Source organism: Leptonychotes weddellii, chromosome 2 (assembly GCF_054177405.1).
Source record: "Leptonychotes weddellii isolate Sample4059 chromosome 2, ASM5417740v2, whole genome shotgun sequence".
In the NCBI taxonomy this organism is placed as follows: Eukaryota; Metazoa; Chordata; class Mammalia; order Carnivora; family Phocidae; genus Leptonychotes; species Leptonychotes weddellii.
The window spans coordinates 8,950,737-8,977,082 of NC_138370.1; positions in this window are offsets into that span (position 1 = coordinate 8,950,737).

Here is a 26,346-nt window from a genome sequence, read left to right on the forward strand (position 1 = left end):
AAAGGGGAGATATCACGACTAACACCAAGGAAATAAAAACAATTATTAGAAATTATTACCAGCCAACTATATGCCAACAAATTAAGCAATATGGAAGTAATTTATAAATTCTTTAAATGTATGTATAGGTCAGCCTGCTATTGCATCCATTATTAACTATTGTATCATAGGGCATTGTACTATCATCTTTTCATCTGTAAAGATCATTGTTATTTTTTTTATTTTTTTTGAATTTTATTTATTTGAGAGAGAGTGAGAGAGAGAGAGCGCAAGAGGGGGTAGGGTCAGAGGGAGAAGCAGACTCCCCGCTAAGCAGGAAACCCCATGGCACTCGATCCCGGGACTCCGGGATTATGACCTGAGCCGAAGGCAGTCGCTTAACCAACTGAGCCACCCAGGCACCCAAAGATCATTGTTATTAACTAGAGAAATAAATACTCTTCACTAGAAACCAAGTGCAGTTCTTGTATTCTTGCCTTTGGATACTCTAATCACTTTGGAATGTTAATTCTTGTATTCGTCCATTCCTTCATTTGACCAGTATTTAGGGAAAAAATACCCTTTAAAAGGTGATACATTTAGATGGGGCGCCTGGGTGGCTCAGATGGTTAAGCGTCTGCCTTAAGCTCGGGTCATGATCCCAGGGTCCTGGAATCGAGCCCCACATGGGGCTCCTGGCTCAGCCGGGAGTCTGCTTCTCCCTCTCCCTCTGCCTCTCCCACTGCTCATGCTCTCTCTCTCTCTCTGTATCTCTGTGTCTCAAATGAATAAATAAAATCTTTAAAAATAAAAAAAAAAGGTGATACATTTAGAAATAAGGAATGAGCTATATGCCTTTAAGGAAGACAGAATCTTTTAGAGATAAGACATGTACTTCAGGATTAGGCGTTACATGTCATAATATAATCTACAGAATACAAAAGTAATACAGGCAGGATTCCCAAACCAAATAATTTGTATTATTTTCCACTGCAAATAATATTTGTTAATATAAATTTGTCTATGCACAATTGTAAAGTTTTTTAAAAAGGCAAACAAAGCTTCTTCTATTATAATTCTAAAACACTGTGTGTATGCTTAACAAAGACGCTATTAAGGTTAGTATTTTAAAAGTAAATGAAATGCATTCAAATGGGAACAGACTCCCCTCTGTGATGCATGCACACAAACACACATATGCACATATATTCTCATAGCTAGTGAAGTTTATATTTATTTATTTTACTGTTCATGCTTACTTCAAGAAATTTCAAACATTAAAAACAACCACTTCACCTGAGGAACAAATGAGTAAAGTCTAATTAAGGACCTCATTAGAGAAAAAGAAAATATGAAAGTATCAATTATGTTAAAAGCTGCAAACAGTAAAGTTATTAAATATATTAGAATTATATCTACTATAGAATATATATCATAATGTATATGTGTATATATCAATCTGTTTATTTATAGAATATTTATACATACTTCAACTCTGGTATATAAGTATCTGGAATTTGGTTTTACCTAATCAGAACCCTGTAAATAAAATTGTTTGGTCATTGGCTCATCAGATCTATTTCTGGGCCTGACCTTGACTACATTTTTCTAAAATTAACAGGCTGCTTGAAACAAAAATGGATATTTTGTTCTGATTATGCTGTGATTGTTGATTTAGAGGGTGAGAAAATATTTTATTACTAGCTTTCATTTTTTTAAATTGTCACACTTATTGTTTTTAGTCAACAATTAGGAAAATGTTATTACTTTCATAATTGTAGGTATATTGATGGCAATCTTCAACAAAATGGTATCTTTTGTATTCTTCAGAATTTTAGATATGCTTTTTCTGAGTGAAATATAAAAAAGTACATGGTAAAAAATAATTATTATGTGAGTGATAGCCATGACGATTTTATGTAAATTTACTTGATGAAAAATGTTGGGTCAGGAGGTTATTCTTGTCTCTTATTGTTAAATAATTGCTTGCCTAACATAACATAATAAAAAAATAATAAGTAAATAAATAAATAAATGCTTGCTTTAACAACCTGCATGAAGTTATGTATTGACTATTTAAAGAGGGTTTTTTCATTCTGACAGTAAAGTGGTCTAGGTCAGAGCTATCATAATGCTTTCTCCCCGGGGGGGCCTCACTGGCTTAGTTGGTAGAGCATGTGACTTTTGATCTAGGGGATATGAGTTCAAGCCCCACATTGGGTGTAGAGATTACTTAAAAATAACGTTTTAAAAAATATGTTTATATAATAATGCTTCCTCCTGCATTATTGGACTCACTGGGAAGTAAAGGAATGTACCATAGACCAAAAATAAAAATAAATAATAACTGGAATCCAAGACTGTATTAGGAAGCTGTGGAGAGAAAGCAAACTGAAAGATTCCTCTCCTTTAGGCTAGTAATGATCTTATAATAAGCCTTGGGACAGGGTGAGATATTAGAATAAAACTGAATATATTTAATTTGAAAAGCAACAAATAAAGACAAAATGACAAAATAAAAAAAAAGAATAAAACTGAAATTATTCTTAAACCCAGGTTCTGAAGGAGATGAAAATGCGTGCAATGAACAGATCACTCTGGATTCCAGGAAAGGCAAACAGAAATCCTTGTTGAAGGGGAACATTCACAGTTTAAATCCTCAGATTTCTCACAGTTTGAGTTAGGGGAAGGTATGAGCTGCAAAAAAAAATTATCAAATGTGTGAGAAAAAAATCCTGATTTCAGAATAAGTGACAGAGTTGTAATTACCTTAAAAATATGAAATAAAGATTAAAAAAGTAAAAGATGGGACAAGAAAAGTGAACAAGAAATGAGAACCTAACAAAAATGTCTGGGAAGTTCAGGAAAAAAGTAAGTTTCAAAGATGAATAATAAAATTCTTGGAATTAAAACTCCACATATACCAAACATTTGGAAAGACACAAAAAGAGAGAGAGACTGATGAACCACATCATAGCGTCAATGAAATTTCTAAGAATACAGTCCAGAGAAAATATCTTTTAAAAAGTGGTAAAAAATGGACTACAGAAGGAGGAGGTCTACCATTATGTCCAGCTGGATTTTCACATGAAGAAAGCTCAGGGGAATGGGAGAAACAAGACAGGATCTCAAAACTGGTGATGTTCTTCCAGAACTGAGCTTTAAGAATCCTCAGATACAGGAAGTATAATAGAAGGAAAATAGGACAAGTGTACTTAAAAAACCTACTAAAACACAGCATAAATAAAACTGAAGAAAACCAAGGACAAAGATACAAACTGCCGGGCAGAAAATAGAGATGATCTAAAAGCCATGATAATCAGACCAGCAATGTCCTCAGCAGTACTGATTAAGCTTAAATTTAGTAGGATAATATCTTTAAAGCTTTGAGATAAAACGACTGTCAGTCTGAACTTGTGTGCTGAGCAGTCTTTTCAAAGTGAGAGGATTCTAAGTCATGTTCTGTTAAAAAAATGAAAAGAGCAATTTATCCACCAAAGTCTGTTGAAGTAACTTAAAAGCTGATGAGCCAAGATGTTATTATACATATTTAACAAACATTATTTATGAAACACTAATAATATAAAATTATATTTTTGTGTACTTAAGTACTAAATGATAATGTCATAGAGATCGGAAGAGGAGTATTTACAAAATCTACTACCATCCCAATGTTTTTCTGGACAGATATGAAGTCATAGACTAACTTTACTTTTTTAAAATTAATTATACATTGTAAAATTTTGGGAGTAAACAACAATAAAAGCAGATATTGAGTTTATAATTTCCAGTTTAGTAGTGGAAAAATACCATTAAACATAATAATAGTTATAAACTGACTAAATGTCTTATTAGTAAAGACAGAAATATGTGGAATACACTTTTAAAAGATGTTTGGCTATTTACTTTTTACAGAAAGTATCATGAACATTCAAGGACATGAAAATTAATGACCCATACTTTCATTGTTACTATTCAGCTTTATTCAGATGCTCTTAAAAGTTTATAAGGCAAGCCAAAAAAGTACAATACATAACGATTGAGAAGGAAGAAAACGAAATGTCAGTATTTACACATAATAAGATTGTTTGTATAGAAAATACAACAGAGGAATTATAGAGAAAAAGAATTTAGATAGATAGTTGCATATGAGATCAGTAAAGAAAAATCTTTTTTTTTTTTTTAATAAACTAGCACAAACAACAACCATGTTATGCATGGTGAACTTTACTATGTTCTAAGCACCTTACATGATTGTTATCATTCAAGCCGTACAGCAGCTCTGTGAATTAAGTGCCCCATCTCATTGTAGTCCGACCCACTTTGATATAGAAAATTGGTCTGTGACTGAATTAGCATTGCAGTTAAGGGAAGAATAAAGGATATAGAGGCAATTGGTTAGCAATGTGAAAAAAAAGAGAAAAGAAAAAGAAACGGGATTCCTCCCTCACACCAAACTCAAAAATATTTAGTTGCAAGGCTAAGTAAATTCCCACACCTTTCAAGTATTTGCTCAAATGTCATATTTACAGTGATACCTCACCCCTACCAACTTTAAAAAGAATTGGAACCCCCTCCTCTGCCCTGCACACCTGATTTCCCTTATCTCGCTCTAAATGTTTTCCTCTACAGTACTCATCATGATCCCACCTACTCTGTGATGCACTTACTTATCATGACCATTGCTCATGGTGTCTCTCCTCTCCTACACGAGCACAGAGGTCTTTGTTTTTCCTTTACTGGTATATCTCAAGTGGTCCAGTTGAGTTCCTGGCATGTTATAGATGCCTATTAAATATTTGTTGAATGAATATTTGTGATGTAGAGTTCTGACCCAGGATAAATCTACATCAGGATTAATCAGTTGAATTTTGTGAGGTTACGGAGGATTATGCAATAATTATTACCCTATTACACATAAATGGATTTGTGTTACTGAAAGAAAAAAAAAAAAAAGCCATTCCTTTAGAAGCCTTGGTAAATTATAATTCATTCGGTGTGAATAGAGATGCTTTACTTATTGTGTAAGTATTAAAAGCCTTGGCCTAAATATCATTAATTAACAAATAAAATGTTTACTATGTATTTCATTAAGATTATTGGGTGGATAAGTTAGATATAATTTTTCAATTACTCTTACTTTGTCAGTGTATTTTTAAGTAGTTTATTTTTAAGAGTTTAGAGAACCTGCATACTAAATACTGGACTTGAAGTAAGGAAATCTGGACATTAGACCTGGTGTGTATTGGTTCCCTAGATGATTATAAGCACATATTCTATATAAACTCAAAACAGGCAACAGATGAGTCTGTCTTATTCATTGTTGAGACCTAAGTTCTTAGTGCTTGGAAAATAGTAGGCGTTCAATGCCTATTTGCTGGATGAATTGGTCTGTCAGTGGGATAATTATTGATTCTCTATATTCTAGTCTCATTATCAGAAAATGGAAGTAATGCCATCTATTCAGTGTTCATCTTATTAAATTAAGTGGCAGCCATAAAACAACATGAATATCACTACCAGTAAAAGTTCAATGACTTGCCTATCCTTCAAAGAGTCCTATTTTGAGAGCGCCTGGATGGCTCATTCGTTAAGCGTCTGCCTTCGGCTCAGGTCATGATCCCAGGGTCCTGGGATCGAGTCCCACATGGGGCTCCTTGCTCAATGGGGAGCCTGCTTTTCCCTCTGCCCCTCCCCCTGCTTGTGTTCCTGCTCTTGCTGTCTCTTTCTCTCTGTCAAATAAATAAATAAAATCTTAAAAAAAAAAGAGTACTATTTTGTACACTTTATTTTATAATTTTGCTGTTTATGCACTGTAGATGTTGGAAATGTTAACTCTTCAAAAAGGCTTTTTTCTATAGAATTATCTTAAAATGTATTTGCATAAAATGTTAACCACATCATTTAATTAAAAATGGTTATTTGGGTATATTTTTAGGTTTACAAATGACATAACACACTTTTTAGATATTTTAATGTATTTAATTAATACTTAATATTTTTAATATTTTATTTTTAAGTAATCTCTACTATACCCAGAGTGGGGCTTGAACCTACAACCCGGAGATCAAGAGTTGCATGTTCCACTGACTGAGCCAGCGAGGTGCCCCTTAGATATCTTTAAAGTTTTTTGTTGTTTTTTTGAATCCTTTGTAAAGCAAAGACAAGGAATCGAGTGATTTGTGTCCTTGCGTTATTACAGTACTAGCTCCTTCTAGAAATCCTCCTATAGGAAGAACATTGTTCTTTCTGAAAAATCCCCACATTTCACTCCTCTGCACTAAGAGATTTTTAATCATGCTTTAAAACATAATATGGTTTCCCATTCAATAAATTATCAGTCACAGAACTATTTTTAAACGTCAGCATTTCAAGCAAATACCTCTTGCGCTGGCTGTTTCTTTTCTCAATAGAGAAAATATGTAGATACTCTTAAAATCTCTGTAGATATTAAAGACAAAATAAAATTCACTACTTTACAAATCCTTATCATTTATCTTTTTAACTTAGCTTTCATGCAAATTATCTTTTACCCATAAGCCTAATGCTGAGAACAAATTAGGTTAGTGCTAAAGAAATAAAGAAAAAATGCTTTGACTAAGGAAAATGTCAATAAAAATGAACCTCGCTTACAGTAGTCCTCCATATGGAGCAACTTAATCAGAATTTGTCAGTGATGAAAGTTAGAACATTCTGGTAAACCTCTCTCGCTTCCTCCCCCCCATCCTCTCTCTTTCCCTCTTTCCTCTTTCCCTCCTGCTTTATAATCTCTCATCCATACCCACACCCCCTCAGTGTTTTAATTTCTCTTCAACTTTTAGTTCCAGGCCATGAAGACTGTTGTGAAACAGAGTTTCTTCTCTTCTTTGAGCATTTCTTCCCAATATTGCAATCCTATCTTTTCCTCTTTCTTTCAGAGATAAGTTTTCTTCTCAGTTACACTGGATATCACTATTACCACAAGCAGACTAATTATAACTTTCAGCAGTGTAACTGTTTACCCCAGCTAGCTGAATGGAAGTATAGACAGAGAGTCCATAAGAAATGATGAAGACAACTAGGGACAAGGGGGCTTCTTTCTACAACGGGACTGTCTACTGTCTCTCAAATTACTGGAAACTATAACTGCTGTATGTAGAACAGCGTCATGCCTGAAATGCATAAATTCTCATGTTTTGTAGTAAGAAAAGCATGTTGCAAAATAATAAGTATTATTTAATTGTTTATCTTAATTGCATATAGTGGTATAAAGTTAGGACAACAATATCTTAAAATAAAAGCCAAAAACAATGTTAGGATAACAGTTTTGTTGTGTTCCACATAAAGCTAAACAATTCAGGGATTATTATCCTAAAGGGGAAAATATTATCAGAGCTTTTATGTAACAATGTGAAAATAATGTTTAAATGTTTTTTTGTGTAGCAAAATAGAAAAAGTTCAAAAGCTAAGAAGTGGGAGAACCAAATTCTAGACTTAACCAGAATGGTAGCTAAGGAATATAATTTTTTATAGTCCATAGTTATTATTTAAAAGTCTTTAAACATTAAATAAATCCATCATTTCTGAGTGCTTAGATCTGTACATTTATTAATAAAAAATGTAATTAGAATAATACTATTTTCCTAAAAGAATGGAATACATAAATTGAATATTGATTTTGTATGTTATACATGCGTAAATATTCCCTGATATTCAGGACATTTTTTTCCAAAGCAGTATTTCTTCTATAATAATATCCTTAATGTGGACAGTCATCCTCTATGTTGATATCCAGTATCCAGAAAACTGGTTATTAGAAACTAACTCAAGACAGGTGCCAAGATAGACACTGAGAAGCAAAATTAGAGAAGATTAAGGAGGTAAAAGACACACCCATTCTCAGTTTGAAAATTGACTGCAACCCTATAGTCTACCATGTGATAACCTGTGGGAAAAATTGTTTAAAGCCATGAACTATCATGTTTATTTTATGCAAATAGTATTTCCATCTTTAAAAAAAAATCTTACCTAGGCATGCATTATTCATTACATGAAAATTGATATTTTAAGACACTCTTCACCAAATATCAAATAGAGCCATTAAGGGACAGGCGAGGCTCTACCAAAAAGATGATCAAAACCTAAGATATCCTGGAGATATGGATTATGAAACGTCCTTTGTTTGTTTTCTTAGGGTTACTATGGTGAGGTCTCCTGTCTAGTCTTTAAGGATGAACCTTTTCTGAAATCTATTGATATTTGGCACTGTACTAAATGTCAGTGCTAAATGCATGAAAATATGTGGACTCCTCTCAAAAGTGTTAAGTCAGGAGAGAAAATGGTGGAAATAAGCAGCCGGCTGCAGAACTGAGTGATAGGTTCTTTAGTCCTGGGTGCTATGGAAACAGATATGCGTGCATATGTGGTTTGAGTGGGGGCTGGGGAAGTCAACAAACCCTTGGTGTGATGACTTCTGAGAAAATGGGAGGAGGGAGGAGGAATGGGTCACAGTGACAGAAGCAGCATATGTGCATGTGTGAACCCGAGGGGCAGGCAATGTGAGAATCACATGTGGGGTTGTGTGGCCTGAGGGGAGCAGTGAGAAACGAGACCAGAATACTGCTCGGCTAAACAGCTTGCAGTTTATCTTATGAAGGCTGTGGGATATCATGGAATTATTTTCTATAAGGGAGTAAGATATTGTGGAGAAATTATTAAGGATGGGAGAGGAGCCAGACCTTCAAATTTTCGCCTGCATGCTCGGATGCTGAGGCAAAGGAGAGAATGCATGGTTTTGGTTTCTGCCAAGATAAGTTAAGACCTCTATACCAAATGAGAGTGAAGATTTCTAATAGAAAGTTGTGTGTCAAGGAAGTGGAGAAAATGTAGTTGGAGGAAAGAAACAGTAAGATACTGTGAAACCAGCTTTAAAAAATAAGGAGTTGTCAAAGCAACAGATGTTCAAAAGGTTGACAAATAGTTGAGGTAAGATTTCCATGAACTTGGGTTGTGTGTGGGGGGGTTAGGGGTTGTGGGATTTTTTTTTAAAGATTTTATTTATTTGAGAGAGAGACAGAGAGAGCACGATCGGGGGGAAGGGCAGAGGGAGAGGGATAAGCAGACTCCCCCCTGAGCAGGGAGCCTGATGCGGGGCTTGATCGGTGGACCCTGGGATCATGACCTGAGCCAAAGGCAGACGCTTAACCGACTGAGCCATCCAGGCACCCCTATTTTTTTTTTTTGTTTTTTGTTTTTTAATATAAGACTTGAAGGTTTAAGTTCTCGGGTTAGTGTCGTCATGGTTGATGGTATCAGGCTCAAAGTGGTGATGGGTAGGGACAGGAGATGGAGTGTCGTGGTGGTAGAACAAAAATGGAGGTAACTAGATCAGGAGTTTTTGCAGACGTGGATTACCTTCCTGGGCATCATCTTACCTGGAATGATGATCTGTTACATTCCATTTTCACATGCAGTTGAAGATATATCCTTTTGAATATTTATATCATATTCAGTTGTTTATGCATCAAGCATTATTGGATGCTTATGCACAAAATGTTTCAAAGAATGTGCTGTGAAGTAGTTCAGTACATAGGGAAGTCGGTTTTGTGACTAAATATAGCCAAAGCAGTGCTGACATGATTGCCCTGGTGGCACATGGATCTCAGACAGGATTGAAGTTTCATAATAGTGGGAACATTTATTTATTTATTTATTTTTTAAGATTTTATTTATTTATTTGACAGAGAGAGAGAGAGCGAGATCAGGAACACAAGCAGGGGGAGTGGGAGAGGGAGAAGCAGGCTCCTGGCCAAGCAGGGAGCCCGATGCGGGGCTCGATCCCAGGACCCTGGGATCAAGGACCAGAGCTGTAGGCAGACGCTTGACGACTGAGCCACCCAGGCACCCCAGGAATCTTTATTTCTGCAAAGATAGTTCAGTTGACATCGAAAGTGATAGTGAGGGAACTAATATGTGATTAGAAAGCACCGTCCAGGGGCGCCTGGGTGGCTCAGTTGGTTAAGCGACTGCCTTCGGCTCGGGTCATGATCCCGGAGTCCCGGGATCGAGTCCCACGTCGGGCTCCCCGCTCAGCAGGGAGTCTGCTTCTCCCTCTGACCATCCTCCCTCTCATGCTCTCTGTCTCTCATTCTCTCTCTTGCAAATAAATAAAATCTTAAAAAAAAAAAAAAAAAAAAAGAAAGAAAGCACCGTCCAAAATGCTTGCCGAGAAGCAAGTAGAAGGCAGTCCTGTCTTATCTGAGTACACTATGAACCCACGTTCGGGATCAAGCCAGTTACCTATTCTCTAAATCAACATTTGAAAAATAGCTCATTCACTACAAATAAAAGTGTAGAAGGCAAGTAGCTTTTCTTGTATCCAAATATCTGTCATTGCACCAAGAGAAATACTGTAGACGAGGTGAACTGTCGTACGTGGAGGTGTCGGGAGGAGAATGGAAAACGAGATTGGTCCCTAGCCTTGTACGTGATTGAAGCAGCATCGTGAATACCCTGTCACTCATTCTATAGCCTGCGCTAATCTCACTACCACGAGATGTCTGTCATCCCTGGTTTGATGCTGGTGAAGTACCACTCTATGATCTGTGATTTTTTCACTGGTGAACGAAGGTTGAATGGCAGGCTACACGTGTTGTAAATGTTGAAGGTGCTTTATTAAGTTACTTCTTATAAAATAATGATTGCACAGGAACCTTTTTAAAACCTGCTTTTTTTTTGGAGTTAAAATGATTGTATTTAAATTTAGGAGAGGTAGGAGAGGATGAAGGATTTACTGGAAAAAAATCTAGAATTTCTTATTGGAGAGGGTTTCATGAACATGGCCATATGTATGTGTGTGTGTATATATACTGTATATATATTATATATAATATGTATATATACATATATAATTATATACCATTAAATAAAGGTTTATGTATACCAGCATTTACATAAACATTTACTTATAATGTAAATATTTATAAAATTACATAAGTATCTATCAGCATTTTATTAGTTCAGGAATCAAATTAAGCCAAAAGTCTAAACTATAAGATTGTAAGTAGTCCTCTTCTCTGCATATATAGAACCTATTACTGAGATTGCCTATTAAATGTGAATTAAGCTTTGTAAATTCTCAGTTACTCGATTTGCTAAAATATTCATCTTAATGTCTTTCAGTCACAAAAATAAATGCATGTTTAATACTTCAATAAGTACTAAAGTAGCTAGAGGGAAATTTGGTTTTAAGAGTCTAACATTGAAAAATATACTTTTTTATTTCTTTAGCATAAGTGGGTTATTGACAACTGTTCATGAATTAAAAAAAGAAAGCCTTTTCTTGTCGTTTTAAGAAAGATACTCTAAAGACAATTCAGTGGAGAGTTGATACCCAGGCACATATTGCTGCATTTAGTTAAATGTTCCTAACAAAACATGGCCTTAGTTTTGGGTGAAACCACTGATCACATATGAGACTGTGAATACATTCCATTGCATCAGAGTGAATCTGGACTCTTTACTAGATATTTTTGTATACAAATTCTTAGTTAAATTTTCAGTGTTCATTTATTTATTCATTCAAAATGGGGGAAACACTAATCTAATCTAATCAATATTTACTATATTCCCTATGTTGTACCCTTTATTCCTGTGACTTATTCATTCCATAAATGGAAGCTTTTATCTCCCACTCCTCTTCACCCATTTTGCCCAACCCCCCCATTTCCCCTCCAGCAACCTTCAGTTTTTATATTTATTTTATTTTTATATATTATTTTATATCAGTATTTATAGATCTGATTCTGCTTTTCTGTTTGTTTATTCATTTGCTTTATTTTTCAGATTCCACATATAAGTGAAATCATAGGGTTCTGACTTATTTCACTTAGCATAATACCTTCTAGGTCTATCCATGTTGTCTCAAATGGCAAGATCTAACTCTTTTTTATGGCTGCATAATACTCCTCTGTGTGTGTGTGTGTGTGTGTGTGTGTGTGTGTGTGTGCGTACCATTCCCTTTTATCCATTCATCTATCAGATGGACACTTAGGTTGCCTTCATATTTTCGCTATTATAAATAATGCTGCAATAAACATAGGGGTGCATTTATCTTTTTGAATTAGTGTTCTCATTTTCTTTGAATAAATACCCTATAGTAGAATTATTGTATCACATGCTAATTCTATTTTTGATTTTTTGAGGAACCTACATGCTGTTTTCCACAGTGGCTGCACCAATTTGCTTTCCCACCAATAGTGCAAGAAAGGTTAATTTTTCTCCACATCTTCACCAACATTTGTTATTTCTTGAGTTTTTTATTTTAGCCATTCTGACAGTTACAAAGTGATATCTCATCGTGGTTTTGATTTTCGTTTCCCTGATGATGACTGATGTTGAGCATCTTTTCATGTGTCTCTCGGCCATCTGTATGTCTTCTTTGGAAAAAAATACCTATATAGGTTTTTTGCCCACTTTTTTTATTTTTTAAGAGAGTTTTCAAGTTTTTATTTAAATTCCAGTTAACATACAGTGTAATATTAGTTTCAGGTGTACAATTTAGTGATCCAGCAGTTCCATACAACACCTGGTGCTCCTCACAAGTGCACTCTTTTTTTTTTTTAAAGATTTTATTTATTTACTTGATAGAGACAGCGAGAGAGGGAATACAAGCAGGGCGAGATGGAGAGGGAGAAGCAGACTTGTTTACTCTGACACAAGGCTAGATCCCAGAAAACTGGGATCATGACCTGAGCCCAAGGCAGACTGAGCCATCCAGGCGTCCCTGGGTGCATTCCTTAATCCCCATCACCTATTTCACCCATCCCCCCACCCAACTCCCCTCTGGTTGCCATCAGTTTGTTCTCTATAGTCAAGAGTCTGTTTCTTGGTTCCTCCCTTCTTCCCCCCCTTTGTTTTGTTTCTTAAATTCCATATATGAGTGAAATCATACTATATTTGTCTATCTCTGTCTGACTTACTTCACTTAGCATCATACTCTCTAGCTCCATCCACGTTGTTGTGAATTCTCTGCCCACTTTTTAATCAGGATTTTTGTTTATTTGGTGTGAGGTTGTATAAGTTCTTTATATATTTTGGATATTAGCCTCTTATCACATATACCATTTGTGAATATCTTCTTCATTCAGTTGGTTGCTTTTTTGTTTTGTTTTGTTCATGGTTTTCTTTGCTGCAAATGCTTTCTATTTTGATGTAGTCCCAATAGTTCATTTTTGCTTTTGTTTCCCTTGCTTGAGGAGACATATCTAGAAAAATGTTGGTATGGCCAATGTCAGAGAAATTACTGCCTGGGCTCTCTTCTAGGATTTTTATGGTTTCAGGTTTCACATTAGGTCTTTAGTCCATTTTGAGTTTATTTTTGTGTATAGTATAAGAATGTGGTCCAGTTTCATGCTTTAGCATGTAACCTTCCAGTTTTTGCGGCACTACTTATTGAGGAGACTGTTGTTTCCTCATTAGATATTCTTGTACCCTTTGTTGTAGATTAATTGACCACGGAAGTGTGGGTTCATTTCTGGGCTCCCTATTCTGTTCAAAAAACCCTTAATATTCTTATGTGAATATCCTTTTATATCATTGTTTAACATTGATGTGAAGCATATCTTTATACTTATAAAGATATATAGGTAGAAACACATGGAAATATATGTATGTACTTAGTATATTTGTCATCTAACTTTATGACATCTAATTGGAAAGTCTCATCGAACTCATTTATTTGAGAATTTACCCAGTATAAAAGAGGCAAGTTATCAATCATTAAATTGCATTGTCAGAGACATGACAAACCACAAATTTAATACTAATTTTTGAAAAACAAAAGTATGCTAATGACCATGTGTCACCCATAGACATATTTACTTTATGATTTAAGATGCATATTTAGGTTACATAGAGTAGGCTATGTTATAGAAGGAACAATTTGTTTTATTTTCTACTTAAATAATGAAATAATATTTATGTAACATTCATTTACAAAAGAATTAATAACATAACTTAAAATAGTTTAATGGAAATAAATTTATTAGATAACAAAAAGGTACTGCTTTGTGTGACATTGATATTTTCTTGTACTATGAAATAATACTATCTTAATAGATCACCCCAATTCTTTTCATATAGATACACTCAATGAAATATGATATCTAAAAAAATAACTTGAAACATTTTCACCAATGATGCTACTAGGAGTGTGTTATTCTCACCCTAGCCTGAGGATGTGATCATTATTATTTCCCCTGCTTGAGGAAAAAGTGATGTAGAGAGATTGAATAATTCAACTTCACTTAAAATTCCATAGGTAATAGTATTTTGCATGTATTTTTTATATACAATTAAGTGATCGTCTTTCAGACAGTCAACAAATTAGTGTAAACAGAGTAAACAAGTCTGTTCATTTAGCAGAGAGAAGTGAAAGCTGGAACAGTGAGCATATGTCTTTCTCACAGTACTCAGTTGAATGCTTAACTATTTCCCTGAAATGTTGTCTGTAAAGGAAAACTGCGCATCTAGAATGTTATTCTGCCACTAGGTCTATGGGACATAAATTAAAACTGCTGTAAAATAATTGGTTTCTTTGTATCTCTGCAGCATATTGATTTTTCTAACGGCCCAATTCTGTATTTCTCTGGATCCTGGTGTCTCCATGAGGTGACAATTAACATTCTTAACCTTAGATTGTAGAATTTATTCTCACCCAGACATAATTATTTGAATTTCAGGTCTCTTTAGAAGAGGAAAGAAGGAGATGACCTGCATGATAGTGAAGATACTCTTAGTTTTTAGAAGCATAATTTCAAACTAGCGATTAAAAAAAAAAAAAGAATTCCTACTCTTGTGCCAAAGTTATTGGGTTGTCTCCATGCTATCCTGATAAAAGAAGCTGAAAAATCAGACCAGATCCTATAAAACTAAGAAAAAAGTCATGTGAGCACATAATAATTATATTTAGGAAGCACATCTTACTACAAGGTCAGGTCTGCATACCTACCAAACACACACACACACTCACACACACACACACACAAACAAAAAAAAAGAAAACAAAAGCAAAAACCCACCTGAACAAAATACCAGAATATGAGACGAGAAATAGAACATCCTGGGGGAGCACCTGGGTGGCTCAGTCGGTTAAGTGTCTGCCTTTGGTTCAGGTTTTGATCCTGGGGTCCTGGGATCGAGCCCCAAGTTGGGCCCCCTGCTCTTCAGGGAGCCTGCTTCTCCCTCTCCCTCTGCCTCTCTCCCTGCTCATTCTCTGTCTCTCTCTCTCTTTTTCAAATAAATAAATAAAATATTTTTTAAAAAGGAAATAGAACATCCCAAATGTATTTGTATTACATGTATGAAATATATACAAAAATTTCAGATATAATATACATGTGTATATATTTTGTATTGGTAAAGGATAATTTTTCTAAAACTAACCTCTGTTTAGTTAAGGCCCAACAAATTATAAGAGAAAAATCTGTTTCCTTATATGATGTGATGTCATAGAGAGTTGAAAAGCCCAGTGTTTTCACAAATCCTTACACATCCACTGAATGATGCAGAAAAAGTCATGGGTGCTATGTCTTTTTATCTTAAAAATTTGAGGGCTCTTAAATGCAGAAAACTGCCACAGAAATATCTCACTGGTAGTGGTTGGTTGTCATTTAAGTATGAGTGACCATAATTGGGGAAAACATGCTTTTCCTGCTGCTTTGGAACATAAACTTAAGTATACTAGGGCACTGGGGGAAGTTCTAAGATTCTGATGTTGCTGAATATGCCCAAATAACGATTTCGTCTACATCACAAATTTAGGGAGAGTTAGTCCTGATTAATTTGAGTAAACTGATAATTTGGTTATGCCAAATGATGGATTAAGGACTCAAATCATTTCAAGTGTAGATTTTAGAGTAAAATTCTTAGCGATATTCTTTGATGACAATACTACAAATAGTTTTTATTAAATTTCTGCATTTGTAAATTCTTTCATATGTATGATTTTGTTTTGTCTAAAACATATACATACATATTTTAGTTGTGTTTTGTGCTGGTTTGTGTAATATTTCGTTATGCATCTGTGATTTTCAGAGGAAAAGTGTCTGTCATTTAGAATTTATAGATTAATTCCTGTTCATGAATCAAGTGGAAGAAAATTGAGTCATAGATAATTGTAGGATGACTTACATCATGATTATTCAGGAAATTAGAATGTATTGCTAATTATAGAAACCCATTAACTATGTGTCATGTAAAATAAAACTGAGTTGATTTGGGGAACTATTTTAGAGCCAAAAAAAAAAAAAGATTTGATTAGAATTATTAGTCACAAATTTGCCTTGTTTCCTAGGCAACTATGAATGTTTCATATGTATGGAATAGCATTTCCCAAAGTGAGTTCTGTGGAGCTGTGGTGGGGAGCTCTAGGAAAGACAGGACTCGTGAAACCTGTGGGATGCTCCAGGAAAGCTGGTGCATTGCTGCCAGGAAAATAGACCCTTAGGTCATGTGTGCTCAGTTGGGGCTGGCTATCTTTCCTCCCTGGTCTGAAGATTCTCAGAAGGCTTGCAGCCCTAAAACCCACTGCATTTTATTTAACCCAGTGCTTCCCAAATTTATTTGATGTTGGTAATTTTTTTTCAAGTTAACATATATTCATTTCCATGAACTAAATTTTTGAAACAACTGTAGTAGAGTTGACTCTGCAGTAGATCACCTAAATTAGCTCATAATAGCATTGTTTTTCTTTTTACAAGAGCTTCATTTCCTATTGCAACTTTATTTTTATAAGAGGCATTCGTTTATTGACTTTGCTAGATCTTCATCAGAATGCTTGATTTCTGACCGTCACTTATACCTACAGAGCAGAGTGTGATGTCTGTAGCCTGTCCTAGAGCCTGTTCTCTAATACCACCTAAATCCTTGCATATTGGCTGACACCATTAACTCTCATCCATTTTTTTTTTCCTCTTTCCTTTGGTGTTGCTTCGTTGACTACTATGTGCCCATTCCCTGCCAGTCCTCACACAAACCCTACAAGGCAGGCTATTATTTTACTTTTGCAAAAGATAGGAAAAGTAGCTTAAGATAATGTCATTTGCCCATGATCACTGAGAGGCAGATTCAGGATGTGAAATTCGGCCTGTTTCACAGGCCACAGAGATATGCTGGTTGCAAGACATATTCACTCAGCAGGCTGGGTCCAAGTTGTCCAGGAGCAGAGATTACAGTTTGAATCTGAACTCATGTTACCATGCTTAACTTCTAGGCTATGAACTCCTCAAGGACAGAGGTGCTGGTCAGTGTATTGGTGCTATTTTCTTTATTAGTGGTTTGTATTCTTAGGAGGTGTTTGAGAAATGTTGAGTTAAATTGACTACTTTGATTCTTACACATTAGTGGAAAATTACAGTATTATTTTAATGGGAAAGTGTGCTCAGATTCAGTACATCCAACTGGCAAATATATGGAGGCTGGGAATTAATTCCAGCATGCCAGTTTATGTTTCTTACACTTGACTGTCATTTACAGAAATTGGTATTTCATACTGTGAATAAGTGTGTTGTAGGCTGAGGTGGTAGACTGAAAAATCTGGAAACATCTCAGAAAACAGTCTGGTATTGGTAAAATTGTTTTTTTTTTCTTTTTGTTTTTATTTTAATCTAGATACTTAAACAGCAAAAGTTCATAATTAAAACAAAAAATAAAAAAAATATTTAGGATCTTACATCGGAGTCAAGAGACTCAAAATTTCAGGGTGTTTGGTTGCATACATATAAAGGATTTGAGATACGCAGATAATATTTCTTTTCTGGGAAGGTTTGTTTAATAGAGTTAACTGTCTTTTTGTATGGTATGCCTGATGAGGTTATTAAATAATCTATAAGGATTATGTTATCAGTGAGAAGTTAATGTTCTCATGGAGGTAGAATGAAATCCACACAATAGTATACTAACCATACAAAAATACTTAATCATTCTTTTCTTTGCCCTGAAGACTTAAAAATAAGAAGATTATTTGAATTGTGAATTGACTTATTGAAAAGGCTATTCTAAGGGGAAAGGAATGATGAGACTAATTTCTGACTAGTGCTTTGCTGCTGAGGGTATGAATGGGAACAGACTTTGTAAGAAGTAGTATAGTGAAGGTGAAAATATTTCCATTTGATGATTTGTATATATCAGTTTCCTAGGGCTGCTGTAACAAAGAACCACAAACTGAGTGGCTTGAAACAGCAGAAATTTATTGCCTCCCAGTTCTGGAGCCCAAAGGTTCGACATCCAGCTGTCAGCAGGACCATGTTCCTTCTGAAACTTGTAAGGAGGAATCTTCCCTTGCCTCTTTCTAGCTGTGTTGTCTGCCAGCAATCCTTCACATTCTTGGCATACTTCGGTAGCCCTTGTCACAGGGGAGTCTGCCTTTCTGTGCCTCTATCCATCTGCCATTTTCCTCTCATAAGGACACTAGTCATATGGGATTAGGGCCCATCCTACTGAGCCCATCTTAGCTGGACTACAACTCAAAGACTGTATTTCCAAATAAGGTCACACTCTTAGGCACCCGTGGTTAGGACTTTAAAATATCCTTTTGGGTACTCAGTTCAACCCATAACAGTGTCTATCTACTCAAAAATCACAAAGTTGATATATATGTGATTTCAGAATGAAAGATGGTATCTGCAAGTCATCTAAGTCACTGTGAGGGTGTTGAAGGATTAGGTTGGGAAAGCCTGGGGTGTCTGATGCTTATCAGTCAGTGCATCTTCAGTGCAAAATGTACACTTGTGATTTTCTTTTTCAAAAACACACAAATCGATAATATTTCTAAATAAGATGAAAGTTTACTGAGTTGAAAGTCTTAACACACAGTAGTACCACCACCACATATGCATAAATGTCCTGAAAGCATTTGATTCCATTTGGTAATATGCAGCAGCGTAGAAGAAAACTCTTAACCAACTCGATTACATGCAGCTGTTCTCTGAGAGTAGAGTTTAAGATGCAGAAGTTTCTGTTCTTCATGCTCTGATGCCAAGAACAAACGTACTTCATAAAATACACATTCTCAAATTTGCTATTAGAATGAGTGTTCCATTTCTTTAGGAGGAAGTCTACAATCTTAGTCTGAGAGGCGGTAACCTTGGCTACTCAGAATTATGCATGGCAAATATGGTATATCTGAACAAATGAATTGGAACATAGCATATGCAAAGAATGTAATAAAGAAAACTGTGGCTAGATCATATTCATACTATGCAGTGTATTGCACAATACAGTTTAGATAACAGTGTCTTATACAAGAGTGAGTTCATTTCTAAAATTACTATATACTTTTCCAAAGATTCTTCTTTTTTGTTTTGTTTTCACTTTTCCAAAGATTCTTGACAGGAAAATAAGAATAGAGAGTTTCAGAGGACTTCTAGAAAGATTATGGGTATAGGTAAGTTTGTGGTAGCGAGTGGAAGCTAAGTTGGAACCACTGAAGGCAAAAATAATTTATTAGGTGGATATAGGTAGGCTTGTGGAGAGATTTAGAAATGGTTGGGTCCAGTGGTAGAACCCAAGTGACTAAAAGAAGAAAAGAAGCAAAAAAAAAAAAAAGCAGCATATCAATTTCTGGAAATTTGAATATTCCAGACAGAGATGGTGATATTACCTCTATAATCACTATTTGCCTTAGAGTAAATATCAGTCTACCCTATCCTTCGGTGGTCACTGCTTATTCAGAGTTCCAGGTGAAACATTAATTCACCAGAGTTGGGGTCACATACAGAGGCTGCATCAGAATGAAACTCTGGCCTCCATGTCTTCTGTAGTGGAAAGAGGTTCCAAAAACAACTTTTTCAGCAAGATTACACGCAGTGCAGTTACTAGCCCAGGGGTGCTATTGGAAAGGGAAGTAGATGCTCAGCATTCACTGTACACTGAAGAGTAGTGGTGCCCGAATGGATTAATAATTTTGGTAGTCAAATGATTTTATGGGAAGCTGACCTTGTTAAAAATGTTACCCAATTGTGTGTTTAAGCCATATAAAAATAGAGCCATCTTTATTTTCCGTACCACGAGAAACACACTGTGATGAGAAACTTGTTTCACTAATCCTCACTGGAGATAAACAGATGGATTGTTGCCAGAACTCTTCCTCGTGCAGTCTTTTTTCTTTTCTTTTTTTCTTCCTCCTCCCCTTAATTGTATGCCCTTTGTTCCATCTGCATGTATTCTCCAAACCCTTTTCTCCCGTTCCATGGTTATTCTGAGCCTCATCATCGCCTTTGCTTTTCTGTTTATTGTATTTTCTTTTCTCTGAGAAATGGAGATAGCCGTGTAACCTACTGCTGAACTTGTATTGCAACTTTATGTTTTTCTGAACTTTATTTCATTAAATGTTGAATGAGACATGAATTTTAGGCCTGTTTTGTTCCACAGTTCTTTGTTTCAAGAAATAACAACAACAAACAAAAACCCATAAAATGAACTCAGGTAGAGGGAACTTAACTTTAAGGAGGCATCAGGCAACAGATAAAGTCGCGGGCTGCCAATGGATGCGAGCTACTGAAAGACCTCTTGGGAACTGAGTGAGGTGCTGCCAGGAAGGAACTAAGCCCTAAGCCTTCTCCATCTCTCAGGATCTGATCCCCATTGTTTCTCACTTTCTCTACTTTTGTGTTTCCTCACTCATCCTGCTTCTGCTGCTTGGTCAGTTCTGAATCAAAGAATCTTGAAGACGTAGTGCATACTACAGATTACCTACAGACTCTCCTTTAGAGAGCAAGAACCAACACAAAGTGCAGGAGTGTATCGTCATTACCCCTTTTGTTCACGTCTTCCATCTGTCACCACAGGCTTTTGCCATCTGCTTATGTTTTTCTCAATGCTAAAGAAATAAAAATGTAAACAAATTTTCATAATGTCTGTTGTTCCCACAGAGCTATCTGTTTCTGCCAACTTTTCAGATGACATCCTTTGTCTCTACTTCTTTATACTTGTTCACTTTTTACTTCTTGAAGCTTCTCTAACAGTTACCTTCTCTCCCTCCTTATTTTTAATATCAAAGTATCTCTGGATACCATTAATGACCAGCTGTTTCTTTTTTTTTTAAAGATTTTATTTATTTATTTGACAGAGAGAGACACAGCGAGAGAGGGAACACAAGCAGAGGGAGTGGGAGAGGGAGAAGCAGGCTTCCTGCGGAGCAGGGAGCCCAATGCGGGGCTCGATCCCAGGACCCTGGGATCATGACCTGAGCCGAAGGCAGACGCTTAACGACTGAGCCACCCAGGCGCCCCAATGACCAGCTGTTTCTTAACGCTCTCTTATATTTGGCCTTTGGGGTCAGTAGAAAGAGTCAGGTAGATGTGGGTCCACATGTTAATATTTCCACTTCCTCACTGTCCTTAACAGCAGTGTCAGAATCCAGAACTGGGTTAATAATGCTTATCTCTTAGAATAATTTTTAAAATTAAATGAGAAATCAATCGTGAAGATTTTTATGCATGCAGTAGATGATAGGTAATCTTAGTTCCTTTCCACATCCTTTACTTGTTCAAGTTATGTGCCCCATATAACTCTGAGCAGTACCAAATACTATAAGGTATAGGAGTACTTAGATCTGTGAAGGACACTAGCAAAAGATTAGGGAATGTTTTTCAAAAGGAAGTTAAGTTTCCAAAGGCAAAATATAGTGGATCCAAGATGAATATTTTTAACTTAATGTAATGTTTGTTTCAATATGTATACACCAGTGAATGAAATCATAATTGTTCACCTAAACAATGTTCTTAAAGATAAACTCGTATTAAGATTATTGGTGTCCATGTTTTTACAAAGTAAGATTACTCTCTAGATGAAAATTTCCTTCCCTTCTGTTTTATTGTTTTTTAATATTTTATTTATTTATCAAAGAGAGAGAAAGAAAGCACAAGCAGGGGGAGTGGCAGGCAGAGGGAGAAGCGGGCTCCTCACTGAGCAGGGAGCCCGATGTGAGACTCGATCCCAGGACCCTGAGATCATGACCTGAGCCGAAGGCAGACGCTTAACCAACTGAGCCACCCAGGCGTTCTGGAAATGTTTTTTTTTTTTAATTTTTATTAACATATAATGTATTATTTGTTTCAGGGGTACAGGTCCATGATTCATCAGTCTTACACAATTCACATCCCTCACCATAGTACATACCCTCCCCGAGAAATGTTCTTTTTGAACAAAGCTTTGGTCAGCAGAGTTTAAAATGTAGGTATGGTAATAGATGCTAATTAATATATAAACTTCATCCACTATTAGCGGGAGAGAACGATTGGTCCTATTTTCTTTTTTAAAGTCATTAAAAAAAAAAGAAATTATCTAATTTCAGGCGAAAGTAAGAGTGCTTGCTAAATGGTAGGATGATCCACTGATCAAAATTCCAGCCGTATCTTTCCTTTGTATTAGTGGGGAAGAATTGTTAGTTCATAGACATTCTGAGCAAAAGGCATTTGCAATAATTAGGTCTGAAAATATGCTTCAGAGGAGTTCCAGTGAGGACATGGAGTAGATATTGTAAAAGATGCTTATTGAAACCATTTTAATTCTATTTAATCATGTTAACCTTTTATGTTTAAGTTAAATAGTTATGAATATGAAATCAGAAGGTCAAAAAAAAAAAAGAAAATGTCTAAGATGATCAGTTCTTTTCCTTTAAGATGAGAACATGTCATCTCTTTGAGAGAACAAGAGCATAAAAATAGCGGTGTTCTATAGAACCAGGTGCTACATGTGAAAATTCTAAGAGAAATAGCTGTAATAGAAAAGTAATCTATACATTTTTTATTTTAATAGTCATCAGTACAAAAGGTGATACAGAAAGGATTACTGGTAAGAGAGAAGTACTTCATTTATCATCCTAAATCATAAATTGGCAGGAACACTTCTGGTTGGAGAATCATAGGAGCCTGTGTGATTCATTCATATAGGTGACTTTTGTGTTTTATTGTTTCCATCTTTTTATTTCTGCGGTGAGAATAGAAGGTTGGTAAAACTGGAGGGAAAAAAAAATGAAGCAAAAATACTTTTATTTTATTTTCCTCTGGAGCTGTTTTGCAAGTAGCAAAATGAGGGAACTATTGAGTTCGCAAAAGGGCCCGCAGCTGTGAAGAAAAACGTTAGAATTTTAAGAGACAAGAGTGGCTCATAGACCTGAAAAAAGCTCAGTTCTTTCTTTCTGCAATGTGTACAGAGGACTATGATACAATATTTTAATTGTTCATAATTAGTAAAAAGAAATTAAATGGGAGCATAAATATGTGCAGATATGTATCTGCATGTGTGTCTATGAGACCAGACATTCATATAGAAATATGGACAGAAAATGGGCTGTCCTGTGCGGGGACAGTAGTTACGTCCCATAACGATTATGGCAGAAAGTCACACTCACTGAACTAACTTTGGACAGAACTTTCTTGAGTTGCAAATACGGTGCTTTATCAAAGCACCGCAAACCGGCCCGGCATTTTCTTTTCCCCTCACAATCGCCCTGCGTGGTACATTAATGCGTGATCTTCATTTCCCAGTACCATTCGGAAGCATTAAGCCATATGCCAATGCAATCGTACTGATTTAGTTCTGTCTCCCCGTTTGTAAGCAGAATGATTTTCACTATCTGCCCTTGTGGGCATGAAGGGGAGGCAAGCCATCTCTGAGATCCCCTCCCTCGTCACCCCCTTTGGATGTCTCCCCAGCCCTCCCCTTCCTTCCCAATGCAATAATAATTCCCTCAGGAAGGCCTAGCAGGCTTTTGGGTTCTGTTGATGATTACAGGAATAATTTATTTTCAAATGGATGTTAATCTGATAGAAGTAGTCAAATTTTCCCTGAGCTCAGGCAGAAACAAACTTCTTCATGGCAAGTGTACTGATTCCGTCCACTATTATTGTGACGGGGAAGACAAATTATCCAATTACTGAACACACTGCTCTTAGGCAATACAAAATAACATCCTGATTAATCTAACTACATGGGAGAGATACTTCTGTTTAGAACAAGTCCCCTAAAACAAACAATATTGGATTACGAATAAAGATGAGTCATATTTGTTTGGTAATATTTATGGATATTTCAGTCTTGAATAAGGAGCCTACTTAAGGTGACAAGTATTTATATAAATATTCTTAACATATTATATGGTTAAAATTATATTCAGGAGTAAAAGTGTAAGTACATTTATAAGGTAACTTAGGAGATAAAATACTAAAGATTCTAGACTAGCTTCTTTATACTAACAAGAAACACATTTTACTTCTCTCCCCTCTGAGGTACCTATTTTAAAATGACATGTTATAAATATGCAAGGAAATGCCGAGATTAACAGGTGGTCACTATAGCCACCTATCGTATTTTTTGTTAAGAAAGTCAAATGGCTCAGTTATCGCTCTACAAAGATGAAAAAAAGCAATACAAATTTTGGTGAGGAGGTAAACATTTAAATGTCAACAACCAAATTATTAAAGGAATATTTCACCATTAATAATTGATCTGAGAAATTTTTGGCCCTGTGGGAAATAAAGGTAGTGAAAGAGCTAAAAATGAATCATACTCAGCCCTGTAAGGATATAAGATACATTCATTCCTCCTAGTGATCGAGCCCCAGTCTCTTAATGCCATTTTCTATGACTTTTACCTCTTCCGTCCCCCTACCTCTCATGTCCCTTTCTTTGACTAGAGATGACAATCTTGATTAAGATGTTTTACAGTTCTTGTTTTTTTTTACGATAGATTTATTTATTTATTTATTAGAGAGAGAGAGAGAGAGAAAGCATGAGCAGGGGCAGGGGCCGAAGGAGAGGAGGAGAGACCAAGCAGACTCTCCACTGAGCATGGAGCTCGACATGGGGCTCAATCTCAGGACCCTGAGATCACGACCTGAGGTGAAATCAATAGTCCGCCACTTAACTGACTGAGCCACCCAGGCGCCCCACGGTGTTTTGCAGTTCTGAACATGGATTGGCCTCATAGTTCATATTTCCTTTATTCTGACCTCAATTTCTGTTTTCTTCTGGCTTCTCACTTTACACCTTGGCCTCAGTATGTTTCCAATCATATCCTGCACACCTAGCCTCAAGTCCTGACCTGCTTTCTTGCTTGATTATTTAACCTAGATGTTTAATATAGATACATGACACAATGGGCCTTGATCCACTTACCCTGAGAGTAACCAAAGTTATTTATAAAGTCTTCATTTTGGGGCACCTGGGTGACTCAGTCAGTTAAGCATCTGACTCTTGATTTACCTCAGGTTGTGATCTCAGCGTCATGAGATTGAGCCCTGCATCGGGCTCCCTGCTCTGCAAGGAGTCTGCTCATGATTCTCTCTCTCTCCTTCTCCCTCTGCCCCCACAACTCTCTCTCTCAAATAAATAAATAAATCTTTAAAAACAACAACAATTTTTATCTTTTTCAAAGATGAAAAAAGGCATGCCATGTCTGACAGTCACATTAAAAAAAAATAAAAGGCCTGAAAAGGTAAATAAATACATGCCAGTAGAGCTTGAGAAAGGGGAATAGTGAACCCTTCCCTCCAGGAATTGAACATTCTTATACAGGTACACAGCTTTTAGAGGACTTACATGGAGCTGTCAGCCCGCAAGGCGAACCTGCAAAGCCAACCAGGTAACTTCCGTCAACATAGGCCAGTAGGATTGCAAATATCAAAGCCAGATCACCTCATATCGAGAGGACTTTTTTTTTTCTTTTGAGGGAGTAAAGCTTTAGTAATGGGTGAATCTTAGTTCAAAATATCTGTCAGATTACTCTCTTTATGTTATTCAATTTTAGAAAAATACATTTCCAGTCTTCCTTCAAATATTGGCTCTTCCACTTTCTACTAATGTGACATTGGTGAGTTATTAAATGTGTCAAGTCCCAATTTCCTCAAATGTAAAAGGAGAAAAAAATGGTATATATGTCACAAAGTTGATGATAAAATCCAATGAATTAACTCATGAGAAATCACCTATCCTATTGTTTGATACAGAGCATGATTAATAATAAGTTTTTAAACAGGAAGGCTAATAAGACATTCTAATTAATAGGCTGCCAAATCCCAAATAATACATTCATTTCCTTTATTTTTTTATTTGTTTTGTTCAGGGATATTTGGTTTCAAGACACAGAAATGTATTCAAACCAGATAGATAGAATGGGGGTCTGATAAAATGAATTTCGATCTGTTTCTTAACCGATACCCGTTCCCAAGTCATGGAAACCATTGACAGCACCATGGCTCTGATAACTGAAGGCAGCTTTTAGTGGAACAACTAAAGTCAGAGAAGTTGACTGGCTTTAGATAAGAACCTTTGGGAGATGCTAATGGGAAATGAATACTGACATAGTAAAAGGTTTCATTATCCGTGA